Source organism: Natrix helvetica (genome assembly GCF_964273705.1).
Source record: "Natrix helvetica genome assembly, chromosome: 4".
NCBI lineage: Eukaryota > Metazoa > Chordata > Lepidosauria > Squamata > Natricidae > Natrix > Natrix helvetica.
Genome location: NC_138550.1, coordinates 143,822,152 through 143,835,648, shown reverse-complemented (window position 1 = coordinate 143,835,648; position 13,497 = coordinate 143,822,152). Strand labels below are relative to the sequence as shown.

The 13,497-nt window shown below is 36.8% G+C and overlaps 1 protein-coding gene across 1 annotated transcript in view; it reads right to left on the bottom strand.

Annotated features, from left to right (window-relative positions):
- The window catches only part of CPQ (carboxypeptidase Q), a 638,038-nt gene that overhangs the window by 429,043 nt on the left and 195,498 nt on the right, over positions 1–13,497 (bottom strand). The window lies entirely within an intron of this gene.

Here is a 13,497-nt window from a genome sequence, read left to right as displayed (position 1 = left end):
ATTCCACTAATTAGTGGCTATAGTTATTTCCCATATTTTCAAGGAAGGGAGTCCTTGTGGATGTCACAATAGCTTTTCTACTGAAAATACATACTGCAAGTATTTTTCCATTAGCAGGCTTTCTTTGTATTTAAGGTATATTGTGCTCATAGAAATTTAAAGCACTTAAAAACTACAATAATAATAAATCTTGATTTCATCCCAAAGCTTTGAGTAGTGACCACTTAAAAGTGAAGATTAAGCAATAATTATTATTTTCAATATATACAAGTGAATATATTCAAGTTTAAAAGGGACTACGCGATTTCTCAACTGTTAAAGCATTTAATCTGCTTTTAAAATATGTTTCCCTTGTGGAAACATGTCAAGACAAACTTCCTCAGAGTCTTCAAAATGGGGGGGGGGGGAAGAACTCAATTAATGAATAGACCAAATTTCTATACTAATTACACAATCTCTGCTATAATCCAAGCACCTAAACCTCTAGTTGGCAAAGTAGATGGACTCTGCTTTTACATGTTTAACTAACGTTTAGGTGGATTTAGTATTTCACACAAACACCAATAAGGAGAGGAGATCCATGGGAGACATTTTAGTCAAAATAATTCATCTTGTGAAAATGTGATGGAGAATTAACAGAATTAACCCTTTCTTCCTGCTCCTGGCACAAACATCCACGCAAAAATGATTAGTTTCATTTGTTTTTCTTAATTTTTCCCATATCAAAATTGAAATGACTCTTCTACCTACAGACCGCTTTTACTAAAAGAGATTACAGCCCAACCATTACAGCAGTTGCATGTCAAAATACTTTTCTTCCAATTCACAGACTAGAAGTCAAGCAGAGCTAAACCAAGTAGATTTTTTTAACGTGGATGTTTTACTAATGCTGTTAATTTAAAGGCAGACTATATAAAGGTGCCCCAGGATTTTAATTTAGTTGGATTCTTCAATGCAAGAGAGATCTTTACGATCTTTGCGATGCTGGCTAAGGAATTTGGGGAGCTGAAGTCCACACCTTGCTAAAATTGAACACTCCTGATCCAAAAATTAGAAACATGGGCTCACCAAAGGAAAGAAAGAAGTCTGATACATTTTTAAATTTTCTTTCAAAATGATGGGTAACCTTCTGTGTTATGCTCTAATAGCCAGGTTGTGCTGTTCCTTCTTTTTTTAATCAAGGAACTTGTTTCATTTTTACATGAGTGTTTCCTTTATCTTCTGTCCACAAGATGGAGATATAATTCCACCAATCTCTAATAATTCCTTCAGATTGAACAAAGATGTCACCCAATAGATACAGTTGCTATTGAAAAATAAAATCTGTGTCCAGATGAGACACACTTCACACAATCCCTCTGAACTTCGGGAATCAGCGATGAAACAAACCCATATAACATTTCTAACTTGCAAAATAATTATGAATCACCGTGCTTATGCTATCTGTAAAAAGACCATCTGATCACATGATCCCCACATAGATTAGCCAGTGAATAGCTCCTTTTACTTAGTGTTGGACTTTTAAAATATATTCTTCATGGAGGACCTTAGGTGATGACATTTGATACCATAGAACTCCTTATTTTATTAAAAAGAAGATCCTACAAAGAAAGAATGTTCTTCCTGAGCTAACTCAGAAAGCTCAGATTGCCCAAGGAACTGTTCTACAAAGGGATTATTGAGTCTGTCATTTGCACCTCTATAACTGTCTGGTTTGGCACAGCAACCAAACAAGACAGACACAGACTTCAATAGATAGTTAGGACTGCAGAAAAAAAATTGCAACCAGCCTGCCTTTCATTGAGGACCTGTATACTGCACAAGCTAGAAAGACGGCTGTGAAAATATCTATAGACCCTACACATCCTGGACACAATCTGTTTCAATTTCTTCCCTTAAGAAGACGCTACGGGGCATTACACACCAAAACAGCTAGATACAAGGACAGTTTTTCTCCTTCCATACCATCACTCTGCTAAACAACTACCGGTAATCCCCACAACACTGTCTTATGCCTCACGGATATCAAACCATCTAGTAGGGCTGTATTACTATTATACTCATCTTTCCTATTACCTATTTCATTAACGTCTTATGACTGTAACTTTCTTGTTTGTATCTTATGATTTATGTTGTTTTTATTTAGTATCATATTATGATTTACATGTTGATTGCTTATTTAATATGCTATGACTGTCATTCAGTGTTTATTATGATTTATGATGGTTGTATTGTATGATTATGATAATGCTTTATCACTTGTTGTGTGTATGTACACTGAGAGTTTATGCACTGGAGACAAATTGCTTGTGTGTCCAATCACACTTGGTCAATAAATAATTCTTTTTTATTCTACTGTACTTAAATTACTTTTGGAATGCAGTTCTGGATATGATGCATGCAACTAGATGCAGGCTTCAACAATCTGTGTTATATACTTCTGACATAGTTCACAAGAAGCTAATCATATCAGGTTAGTGTCCATCTCTAGCTCAATCAATTTTTTCTCTTTTTGAATATAGTCTTGGAAGTAACTTTTTTGAAAATAGAGATGATCCTGGTGGCTCAGAAGTGACCAAAACAAGATACATTGAAGCTTCTGGGCACCATGCTGACTAGCCTTCATTAGCTCATCATTGTCTCAGCAAACATATTCTCAAGCAAAGTTTTGCCAGATCACATGTTTCTTGATTCTTTGAACTGCAGATGCAAGAGATTGATTGATCCAGGAGTTTTATTCATGCAAAAAGAGATAGTTCTCTTCCATTTCCCCAGAGAAAAATCTGGTAAGCAATTTGCTGGACTTTTTAACTTCCATTAACTCTTTATTCTCTGTCACAAGTTATCAGAAATATTCAGCTGAAGATTGGGGCAAGATATTGGTGTTAGCATCCAGAATATATCCAGATATTTTGAAAACCCAAGTTGTATTTCATATGCAGTCCTATATACCTACCCTTGAATTCAGTTGAGGTTACTGCCATTGAATTTATGGACCAACCTTACTCTTAAACCAACTTGGTATCCTCCAGTTGTGTAACTACTTGCACATTTCGCAGCCATTGGCCATCCTATGGTAGAATTCTGGGCAGCATGGTTACAATCCATCTACATGACATCACGCTGGAGGAAGCTATCAGGAATTTTCCAGACTGTGCGTGCCTCTTACATTCTATTAAAGCCAAGGAACTCAAAGCTTTAAAACATTACTGCTTGTTCTATTTATGGGTGGGAAGAAAAACAAATCCATCATGTTGCAAAAGACTGTCAACCAATTTCTGCTGGATCATCTGAGAATTTCTATCACTGGGAACTGTAAAAAGAATGCTGGTCCTAATAAATTTTTTACTGAGCACTGAGCACAGACTTTTAAGCAAGTCTATGATCTCAGAAGGGTCATTTAATCAACAGTTGGAAAGTGAGATTAAATGTGTTTTTAAAACTCTGCACTTCTTTTGCTAATTTAACAACCTTTTTTTAAAAAAATTGAAAAGTGCAAAAAAACCAAGACCATACGTCACTGTTATCAAATAATGTAAGGTAATTATCAAACCGGGGAGCCAGGTGTGATTGTTAAATTGCCAGGCTAGAAACTGGAAGACTGTGAATTCTAGTCTTGGTTTAGGCATAAACCCAGCTGGCCCTCACTCTCTTTCAGCCCTAGGAAGAAGGCAATGACAAAATACCTCCAAAAAACCTTAGTTAATTTTATTTCTTTGTTCGGGATTTTTATAACTGTTCATCTCAATCCAATTGACTCTGGACAGAACCTGTCCAAGACAACTTCATGGAGTAGTCCAGGCAGTTACTAGGAGCCAACCACTTACTCAAGGTCTCACAAACATACACAAGCACAAGCAAATTATTAAGTCTAGAGCTCTAATCCTATTAACAAAGTATCAGTTTATTTTAACTCTTGGATCCTATTCATCTCTCAATGACATTTAACTGAAGCACTAGATCAGAATTTTGCACCTTGGTGAAAAATCAAAGTTCAGTGACATCTCTTCTTCTTTCTCCTTCATTTCTTAATATAATTAACTGCTGCATGCAATGTATTTTGCATTACTACACAGTTTTAGAAGAGAGAAGGACATTAAACTGTTCCTTTCAATTGTAGGCACATAGTATTTGTAACATCTGACCTTGTACTAAAGGTGCTTTTTCAAAAGGCAACTGGACTTTCTTCGTATTTCCTTGAAGACGTTTCGCTTCTCATGCCAGAAGCTCCTTCAGTTCTGACTGAACGGTGGGGAATGGTAGGATTTATATTCCTTCAAGGAAAAACTAAGGAAGTCCAGTTGCCTTTTGAAAAAAACACCTTGGGGACAACCATGACCAGGATGTCTGAGAATCTCCATAGACATCTGACCTGTAACTAACCTGTAGTTTCCCCAGAGCAGTAGAACCAACTCCAGATTTTATTTATTTGTTTCTTTTTCATGTTTCTAGACTGCTCATTTCCCTCAAGAAGAGCTCTGGATTTATGGTTTTGGCGACAAGGTGAAAAGCCACCTGCATTTGAAAGCAAAACTAGAAACTAAACCCTTGTTCATATTACTTTTAATTTTTGAATTATCACTCTCCCTCTGTGTGTGTTCATGTATGTATGTGTGTTATCATTTGAAATGAAAATTTCAGCTGCAAACTTCATTTTTAAGATTAAAGTTTTAAACACTAAGCTAGACAAACGTTTCACATATTTGGATTTTGAATATTCAAATCAAGATGTCTTTTTATCCCTCTTTAAATTGTGTTTTTAGAGAGCGGCTCATCAGAGGCCATACATCTGAAAACATAATTTTATTTGAAAATGGAGTTAAGCTGGGAAAAAAAAACATTAGAAAACTTAATGGTCCATGAATTCAAAAGAATTGTCATCTTTGTATTACAAATAAAATATTTTTTAAAGAAATCATGGATTAGACTGAAGGCATAGTTTATACATTGGATTTGAAGCTTGTTTGTAGCTATTCATCAGAGGAAGTAGATCTTTGGATCTGCTCTAATGATTGCACTGGCTGCATTAATATTTCACTAGGCAACAAAATCTGTTTGAATGATAATCTGCCAGATTTCAGACAGAGCAATAACCTTCCAGTCAACTATTAGTACAGAGTTTCCAAGCCTCAGTTTCTAGTTGTTGTTGGATTACGGATTGGGAACTATGCAAGATAAAGTCCAATAATATATAGAGATCAAAGTTTGGGAAGGAATACACTGAATTATGCTTTGTACGTCTTATACCAATCCAAAAGAGGAGAAGAGGTTCAGGTTATTTATTCCAAGAATCTTTATAAAAAACAGAAAATGGCTCTTATCTTGCAATTTCTGCTTGTTCCCAAACAATTATGAGTTCCTGTTGGTCTTCCAAGTCCACCTCCACCATGATGTTCTAATAAACATTTATAAAATGTCTTATTCATAAAAACATAAAAGTATCTATAAACTGTTTTACTGAAACATAATAAGCATCTATAAACTTATGTATCTATAAAAATGTAATTTAGAAGTCTTTTTTTTATAAATGTCAATGCTAAGTATTTCAAAGTTAACCCAAGCACATAAATATTTTTGTTTTATTTTTAGAAGGCTCATTTTGCTCCAGCTGTTTTATGTACCTGAAACTGCTATTAGAGAAAATGATGTTTTCAGAACCAATTATTAAAATTCCACCTACAGTATTTAACCTGGTACCTAGTATTTTAAATAATGGCTCTAAACATGCATTTAAAATGAGGGAAATGGTTTATCTGAAAAGAAGGATATTTTTTTAATGTAAGAAGGTCAGTATAGATCAGTGGGTCTCAACCTTCCTAATGCCGTGACCCTTTAATGCAGTTCCTCATGTTGTGGTGACCCACAACCATAAAATTATTTTATGTTTTCCATATTTTTTTGAAAATATGTGTTTTCTGATGGTCTTAGGCGACCCCCGTGAAAGGGTCATTTGATCCCAAAGGGGTCCCAACCCACAGGTTGATAACCACTGGTATAGATGAACCTAAGATGATATTTCAGCAATGAAAAGTTTAAGAACATTAAGGGATAAAAGCAGAATGTCTGCTAAACTTTATTAAATATTTGGGCATAAGGATGTTAAAATAATTATTATATGTTCAGAATAAACTCTTTAGAAATATGGCAATATTGAGATGTTTCAAGGTTTTGAAAAGAAAAGAGTCTACTATGAATTGATGTAGCTGTACATTAAATGATATATTCTTATTGGACATTGGATTTTTATCATTTATTTGGGATTGAATCACAGGTGGGTTGCTCCTGGTTCAGCCCAGATCAAGCAAACCAGTAGCAGTGGTGGCAGGAGGTTCCACCCACCTGCCCGGACACTTCTGCGCATGTACAGAAGTGTCGTAAGTATACACAGGAGCACACCCGAACCTGTAGTAAAAAAAATTGGCAACCCATCCAATAGGGGAATTCAATTTTTTTTACTACCAGTTCTGTGGCATGGCTTAGTGGGCGTGGCATGGCTTGGTGGGCATAGCTTGGTAGGTGTGGCTTGGTGGACGTGGCAGGGGAAGGATGCTGTAAAATTTCCATTCCCACCACCAGTAACCACCAAGGTTACTGCAAAGTCCCTATCCCCCCCCCCCCAATCAGCTGGGAGTCAAAGAATAGAAGGGGCAGGGCTAGCCAGAGGTGGTATTTGTTGGTTCTCCGATCTAGTCAAAATTTCCACTATTGGTTCTCCAGAACTGGTCAGAACCTGCTGAATACCACCTCTGAACCCACACTGGATTGAATCACTTCTTTACCAACACTGAATCACTTTGTCCAAGTGCACATTAATTATAATTTATTCTGATTCATTGTAATGCAAGATTTATGTCAATAAATATATTAGTGGAGAATTCAGAACATGCAGATCTAAATTTCTCCCGCTTCTTTCATTTTCTGGAATGTGTTCTTTGTAAATAACTTAATCTGTTCCAGATATGATTAAGTATGATGTCACAAACTTTGAGAACTTTAAGTGGCTATTCCATGCCAGCATGTCACATGACATATTTGTTTAGAAATGATTACTTTTCAGAAAAATGTAGTTGTCAGTGTGTTGTTTGTTGGATCACTTATTCATCCAGTGGGCAATTTATCATCCATGGTTGAGAAATATATGTATGTATGTATACACATACATATACACCCACATACATGTACATATTATATATACATACATACATACATACATCATTCATTCATTCATTCATTCAGTGAATGAATATTATATATGCCGGTATACACACACACACATACATACATACGTACCTACATAAATATACAGCACTAATTTTAATGGCTCCAAGTGGTCAATAAAATATTAATTATATTTTTTTAAAAAAATCTACTAAAATAAAAATGAAAAACTGTAAATGGCCTTCATTTCCTCTTAAACTGTAAGGATAATTTATTCCATATTATAGATCCCCATATTATAGAACCCTACCAATTTGGTTAAAGGTACTGAATACCTTGATATTTTTTTAATTTTTGGAGACCATGAGTTATGAAGAAAATATTGACAATCCAATTCTGAAAAATGTTGCCAAGACAATGGAATGGACTCGTTCCTGCAATCACAAAATCAAGGTTGACTCAATGGATCCTAACAGCCTAAGTCTCATTGCAGAAAATGTCAAAATCTTTATCAATTTCAAAAGTATCTATGATGAACCTGTTTTGTAACCTATCCCAAAAGTGTTTTTTCTTGTGTTAAAGTTCTCTGAACAGTGACCATGAGGTCATGGCAGAATCTCTTTCACACAGTCTCATCAATTGCTCGATACACCTATTGAATCTGGGTGGATGGATATTAGCACCTCCCTAAACATAGTGATGTTGTCGTAAGATAAGAAACCATGTTCTTTCTCATCTGGTTTATTATTGCCTCAGAATAGGCTAGTATATGTCATCTCCCTTCCATCATGTTAAACAGTGGTGTCTTGCAATGGAGAACTTGCATCATTTTTTGTGGACAACGTTGATGGGATCTCTTTGACTTAAACTCATAGCAATGTAATCTCAGCAATTGCTTTTTGTGTAGTCTTGGGGGGGGTTGAATTTTTGTTTAGCTTATAGAGCCATGATGGTGAACCTATGGCACGCATGCCCAAAGTGGCACAAAAAGCCACATGGCCCAGCACGGATGGGCTTTCCTGTTTGTCTTCCGGGTTTCTGGTGCGCATGTGCACATACTCACATGAAGATCAGCTGCCCGCGCATGTGGCAGTGCTAAAAACCAGTATGCATGCATGCCAGCTGATTGTCAGATGTGCATGCACACTAAATCTGGAAATTCAGCTTCTTTTCATTAAACTAGACATACCCAGTTCCTGCAACCGTTCTTCATATGTTTTAGTCTCCAGTCCCCTAATCATCTTTGTTGCTCTTCTCTGCACTCTTTCTAGAGTCTCCACATCTTTTTTACATCGTGGCGACCAAAACTGAATGCAGTATTCCAAGTGCGGCCTTACCAAGGCATTATAAAGTGGTATTAACACTTCACGTGATCTTGATTCTATCCCTCTGTTTATGTAGCCTAGAACTGCGTTGGCTTTTTTGGCAGCTGCTGCACACTGCTGGCTCATATTTAAATGGTTGTCCACTAGGACTCCAAGATCCCTCTCACAGTTACTACTATTGACCAAGGTACCACATATGCTGTACCTGTACATTTTGGTTTTATTGCCTAAATGTAGAACCTTGACCATTGAATTTCATTTTGTTAGATAATGCCTATGTACAAGTCTGTCAAGATCCTTCTGCATTTTGAGATTATCTTCTGGAATATTGGCTATTCCTACCAGGTAATCCAGCCACTGATTTGCTCTCATTTCCCTGCACCAGCCAGATTGCATTTTCCCACCATTCCTTCCCCCATGGCCTTCGATGTTCCTAGGGCTGTGTTTCTTTGAAGCTTTAGAGCCATGATGCTGATACAGTTCTGCGTAGATAGCCATTTCCAGAAGCAGACATGCAAAGGCCTGATCTGCAAATAAGCTCTTCACTACAGATAGTAGGCATGCAGGCAGCCTATGCAGCACACTTCCTTGCTACCAAGCAAAGTGTGGTTTTCTACCAAGTGGTGGATTTCAATGCAGTCTCCACTCAGTGGTTGTGCCGATAGAAACAGAGCTGCAAGGTAGAATTATTTTTCATCTCCACGGTGGTGTAAAGCTAAGCAGATAGTCACTATTGGGAATGCATTGTAAAAGGCTGATCCTCTATGGAAAAAGTTTTCTGCAGGTAGCAAGCAAACAGAAGGCACAATGCATTTGTTCCTGCATGCACAAGTAGACATCATTAGTGAGCCTTCTGATCAACAGAGAAAGCTTAAAAAATAAAGAGGCAGAACCAGTATGTAGAGACACAATGGGAAGCTAGATCCAGTTTCAGCATAGAGTTTGAATACTGTGTATCTACGTATATAGCTGCTAATCTTACGGCCAAATACTGTATATTAAGTTCTGTGGGACTTGCTCCTTTATAAGTGCATACAGAAAAGATGAAGAATATGTAGTTCACTGAATGTTGCTAAACTACAGGTCTCAAAGGGTCTAGCGATTAAAACCACTGGCAAGGATTACTGGCAGTACAGTAGACATTTTGGACAGCTGAAAAACCATAGACCGCCATATTTGGTGCCTAGAATTGCAATGAGTATCTAGCTAATGCTATTAACATTAATGGCATCTTTCTTTTTCTATTTCCTTCCTTTTTTCCTTCTCTTTTTCTCTTTCCTTCCTTCCTTCCTTCTTTTCCTTTCTTTCTTTACTTCTTCCTTTACTTCTTCCTTTCTTTTTTATTTTCTCTTTCTTTCCTTCTTTCTTTCCTTCTTTCTTTTTCTCTTTCCTTCCTTCCTTCTTTCTTTCTTTTTCTTTCTTTCTTTCTTTCTATACTTCTTTCTTTCCTTCTTTCTTTTTATTTTCTTTTTCTTTCTTTTTCTTTCTTTCTTTACCTTTCCTTCTTTATTTCCTTCTATGTCTTTCTCTTTCCTTCTTTCTTCTTTCTTTCTTTCTTTCTTTCTTGTAGGTGATTGTAAATCAAGGGCCCGAAGCCATGATCCTCAATAAATGAAAAAGTTATGGCCTCAGAACAAATCCAAGACAAGAGATTACACCATAATTTTACAGGTAATGCCTTATTTGGGGAATTGAATACTGCACATTGCTTATAGAGTTAGCTGAACAGCTGGGTTAGTCACAGATGATAGTAAAACCAGGGGTTGAATTTTCGTATCTATATGTATTTCTCTAAGCAGAAATACGAATTATGACGAATTAATGGGGACTTTTTCTGCTCTTGTAAATCAACTCTGAATCTGAAAAGCTCTCTTTTCCCAAAGTACTAATAAATAAGAGTATACAGGGGATCTGGTGCAAAGCAACCACATGCTTACAATTTTCCAGTTTGTAAATCCACAGTGTAACATTTCCTGTTTATATTGCTTCTTTAAAGTTTGCAAAGTAGATATCCTTCCAACTCCACTGGTTAACTGATGGTGGTTTTTTTAAAAAATAAAATGAGATTTCTATTTTAGGTTTCATAGAAAATTATAGTTCCAAAGCTTCTTCCTCAGGTATGTGATATAATTACAATTTATAAAACTAATTAACCAACAAACTAACTAACTAAGTAAACAAACAAACAAACAAACAATACATAGTAGATCTAGGTAATAAAGATCCATAAATAGGGATTGTTTTTCAGTCCAAGTCACTGGGCTGTACCAATCTGCAGCCCTGTCTAAACCAAACTATGAGTTGAATTAACCACCATGTTGAAAAATTGCCTTCAAGAATTGTTCCAACTATGGTATTGTACTATATCCTATGCTGGGGCCATTTGGGAAATAGAGAGCTGATAAATCCAGACACTGAAACCCTGAGATTTAGGTAACAAGCTGCCTAAATTTGCTGGGCAGAATCCATGGAAGTTATTAGCTCACATGACGAAAGGGCCTTGCTGGTGAAAATTCCTGTAAGTGTTTTGCTATCTCTGGAGCTTTCCATAACAATCATCTGAGTTAACTGAAAGAAATATGTGGAACACGAATATTTGGAATCTTCCTCATTAATCACACATGCGCATTCGGGTGAAAGGCAGGTGTAATGTGGGACTGGGGAGTAGAGGTGGACTTAATGTCTCCCCTTCTCAATTTACCAGAAAGAAAACTATTGGTCCTATAAAAGGGCCTCAATTCAACATACTCTCCCCCCCCCCCGGTATCATTCATTCTATAAATCTGCTTTAATAATCCCCCCCCTTAGCCATGCAATGTAGGGTAGAAAGTGAGGCCAAGTAAGCTTTCCCCTTCAAAAATGTATCTTTTTCGTGTCAGACCACCTTTTCTTTAAAAGAGTAAAACGAAATAAAACTCTTGCAGATATATACAAATGTTGGTTACAGTCTTTATTTTTTTCAAAGGTAAGAACTCAGTTCTACTTCTTTCAATTGGACTAGGGATTTTTGTTTTGTTTTGTTCTGCCGAATGTTAAAAGCGGTTGTTCTAGGATCCATCTATACAGGAAAGACCGATTTCAGCAGATTGTAATATTCGATTCTTTTGACTTTGAAGATAAAAAAAAGTGGTGGTGATGAGCAACAGAATGATTTCTTTATTACCAGTTCAATGATGCAAATATTCTTCTTGTTTACTCTCACTTACTGACATTCTTTCCCTTTGCTTTCATTTCAGGTGCACAGATATATTCTGGGGCGGCGCCTAGGAGCAGAGCCTTCTCTGTGGCGGGCCCAGCTCTGTGGAATGACCTCCCCCCGGATATTAGGACCACTACTGACCTCCGCTCCTTCCGTGTTAAGCTCAAGACCCACCTTTTTCAAATATCTGGCCTGGCTCAACCATGACTTCGTTACGCTCCTGAGGGGTTTTTAATTTAGCAATTTTATTTAAGGGGATTTTAAACTGTGTTTTAATTGTGTTTTTAGTTGTGTTTATTGTCTTTCACTTACAAGTCTACTCTCCTCCACGCACAAATGAAATTGTCCTTTTTTTGTATGTATGTGTGTCCTATGCGTATTTTATCCTTCTGATTGTACGCCGCCCCGAGTCCTTCGGGAGAGGGTTGCGGCTAATCAAATAAAATTTATTATTATTATTTATTATTATTATTGTTGCTTTTTAGAAATAACAAATTGTGCAATAAATCAGAGATCCTATCAAAATGGGATGTTACAGGGCTGTGTGATAATTTGACATCACTGATGTGTGACTGACATCATTAATAGCAATAGCACTTATACACCACTACACAGTGCTTTACAGCCCTCTCTAAGCTGTTTACAGAGTCAGCATATTGCCCCCAACAATTTGTGTCATCATTTTTACCAACCTCAGAAGGATGGAAGGGTGAGTCAGGCTTGAGCCTGGTGAGATTTGAAGTGCTAAACTGCAGGCAGCCAGCAGTTAGCAGAAGTAGCCTGCAGTACTGCGCTCTAACCACTGCGCCACCACAGCTCCTAACAAGTAACACAAATCTGACATCACTACTTGCAAGCAAAGCAATTTTCATCAGCACTTTCCTGGAATAAGCTCTTCTGTCAAAAAGTGGGGTCAAAAAAGATTCAAAACCAAATTCCGCTTCTCTTTTCAGCTCAGCCTTAGAGAATAATAACAGTGTTCCGTGCGTTTAGTCATGCTGGACACATGACCATGGAGACGCCTTTGGACAGTATTGGCTCTTTGGCTTTGAAACTGAGATTAGCAAAGGTAAGGTGGGATATTGACCTGATATATAGAATTAATTCAGCTTATGCTAGAACACACAATGTTCCAAGGGAAGTTCATGTTAAATTTTTTAGAAAGACTACAAGAGATGAGATTCTAAGGGTTCAAAGGGGGGAATCTTTAAGATATAAGGATAAAGAAATAACCATTTTAAAACAGATACCAAAGAAAGTAAGAGATAAGAGGAAGAGATTTTCCTCTTTAGCTAAAAAATTGTATGAAAAAAATATTTGGTTTAGATGGCTAATACCAGAAGGGTTGTTGATTTTCTGGGAGGGTGGTAGAGTGAGAATTAATACAGTGGTGGAGGCGGAAGCCTTCATGGAAAAACACAAGACTCTCCTAGACGGAACAAGAGACAGTACGCAAGATATGAAAGGGGGAGGGGCCATGGCTCTGCCAGCAGACAGGGGAGAGGAGGCAGCAATGAGGCTCAGGTCACAGAAGTGAATTAAAATTACATTGCAATTGTTGATATAATGAAATGGTTAGAAGTGATATAAAGTAAATGATTGAAGATGTTAAAGAATTCGAGGTAAACTTTAACTACTAATATGTATGTAATAATGATATTTTGATATATACAAAAATAAGAGAGAGAGGGGAGCACCACCTTCCGTATGATGTAGCTGTCAAAATTTTTCTCCACACTTATGTACCCTTTCCCCCAAAATATTTGTAAAAACCAATAAAAAAATTTTCAAAAAAAAAAGAAAAAAAAAGAAACG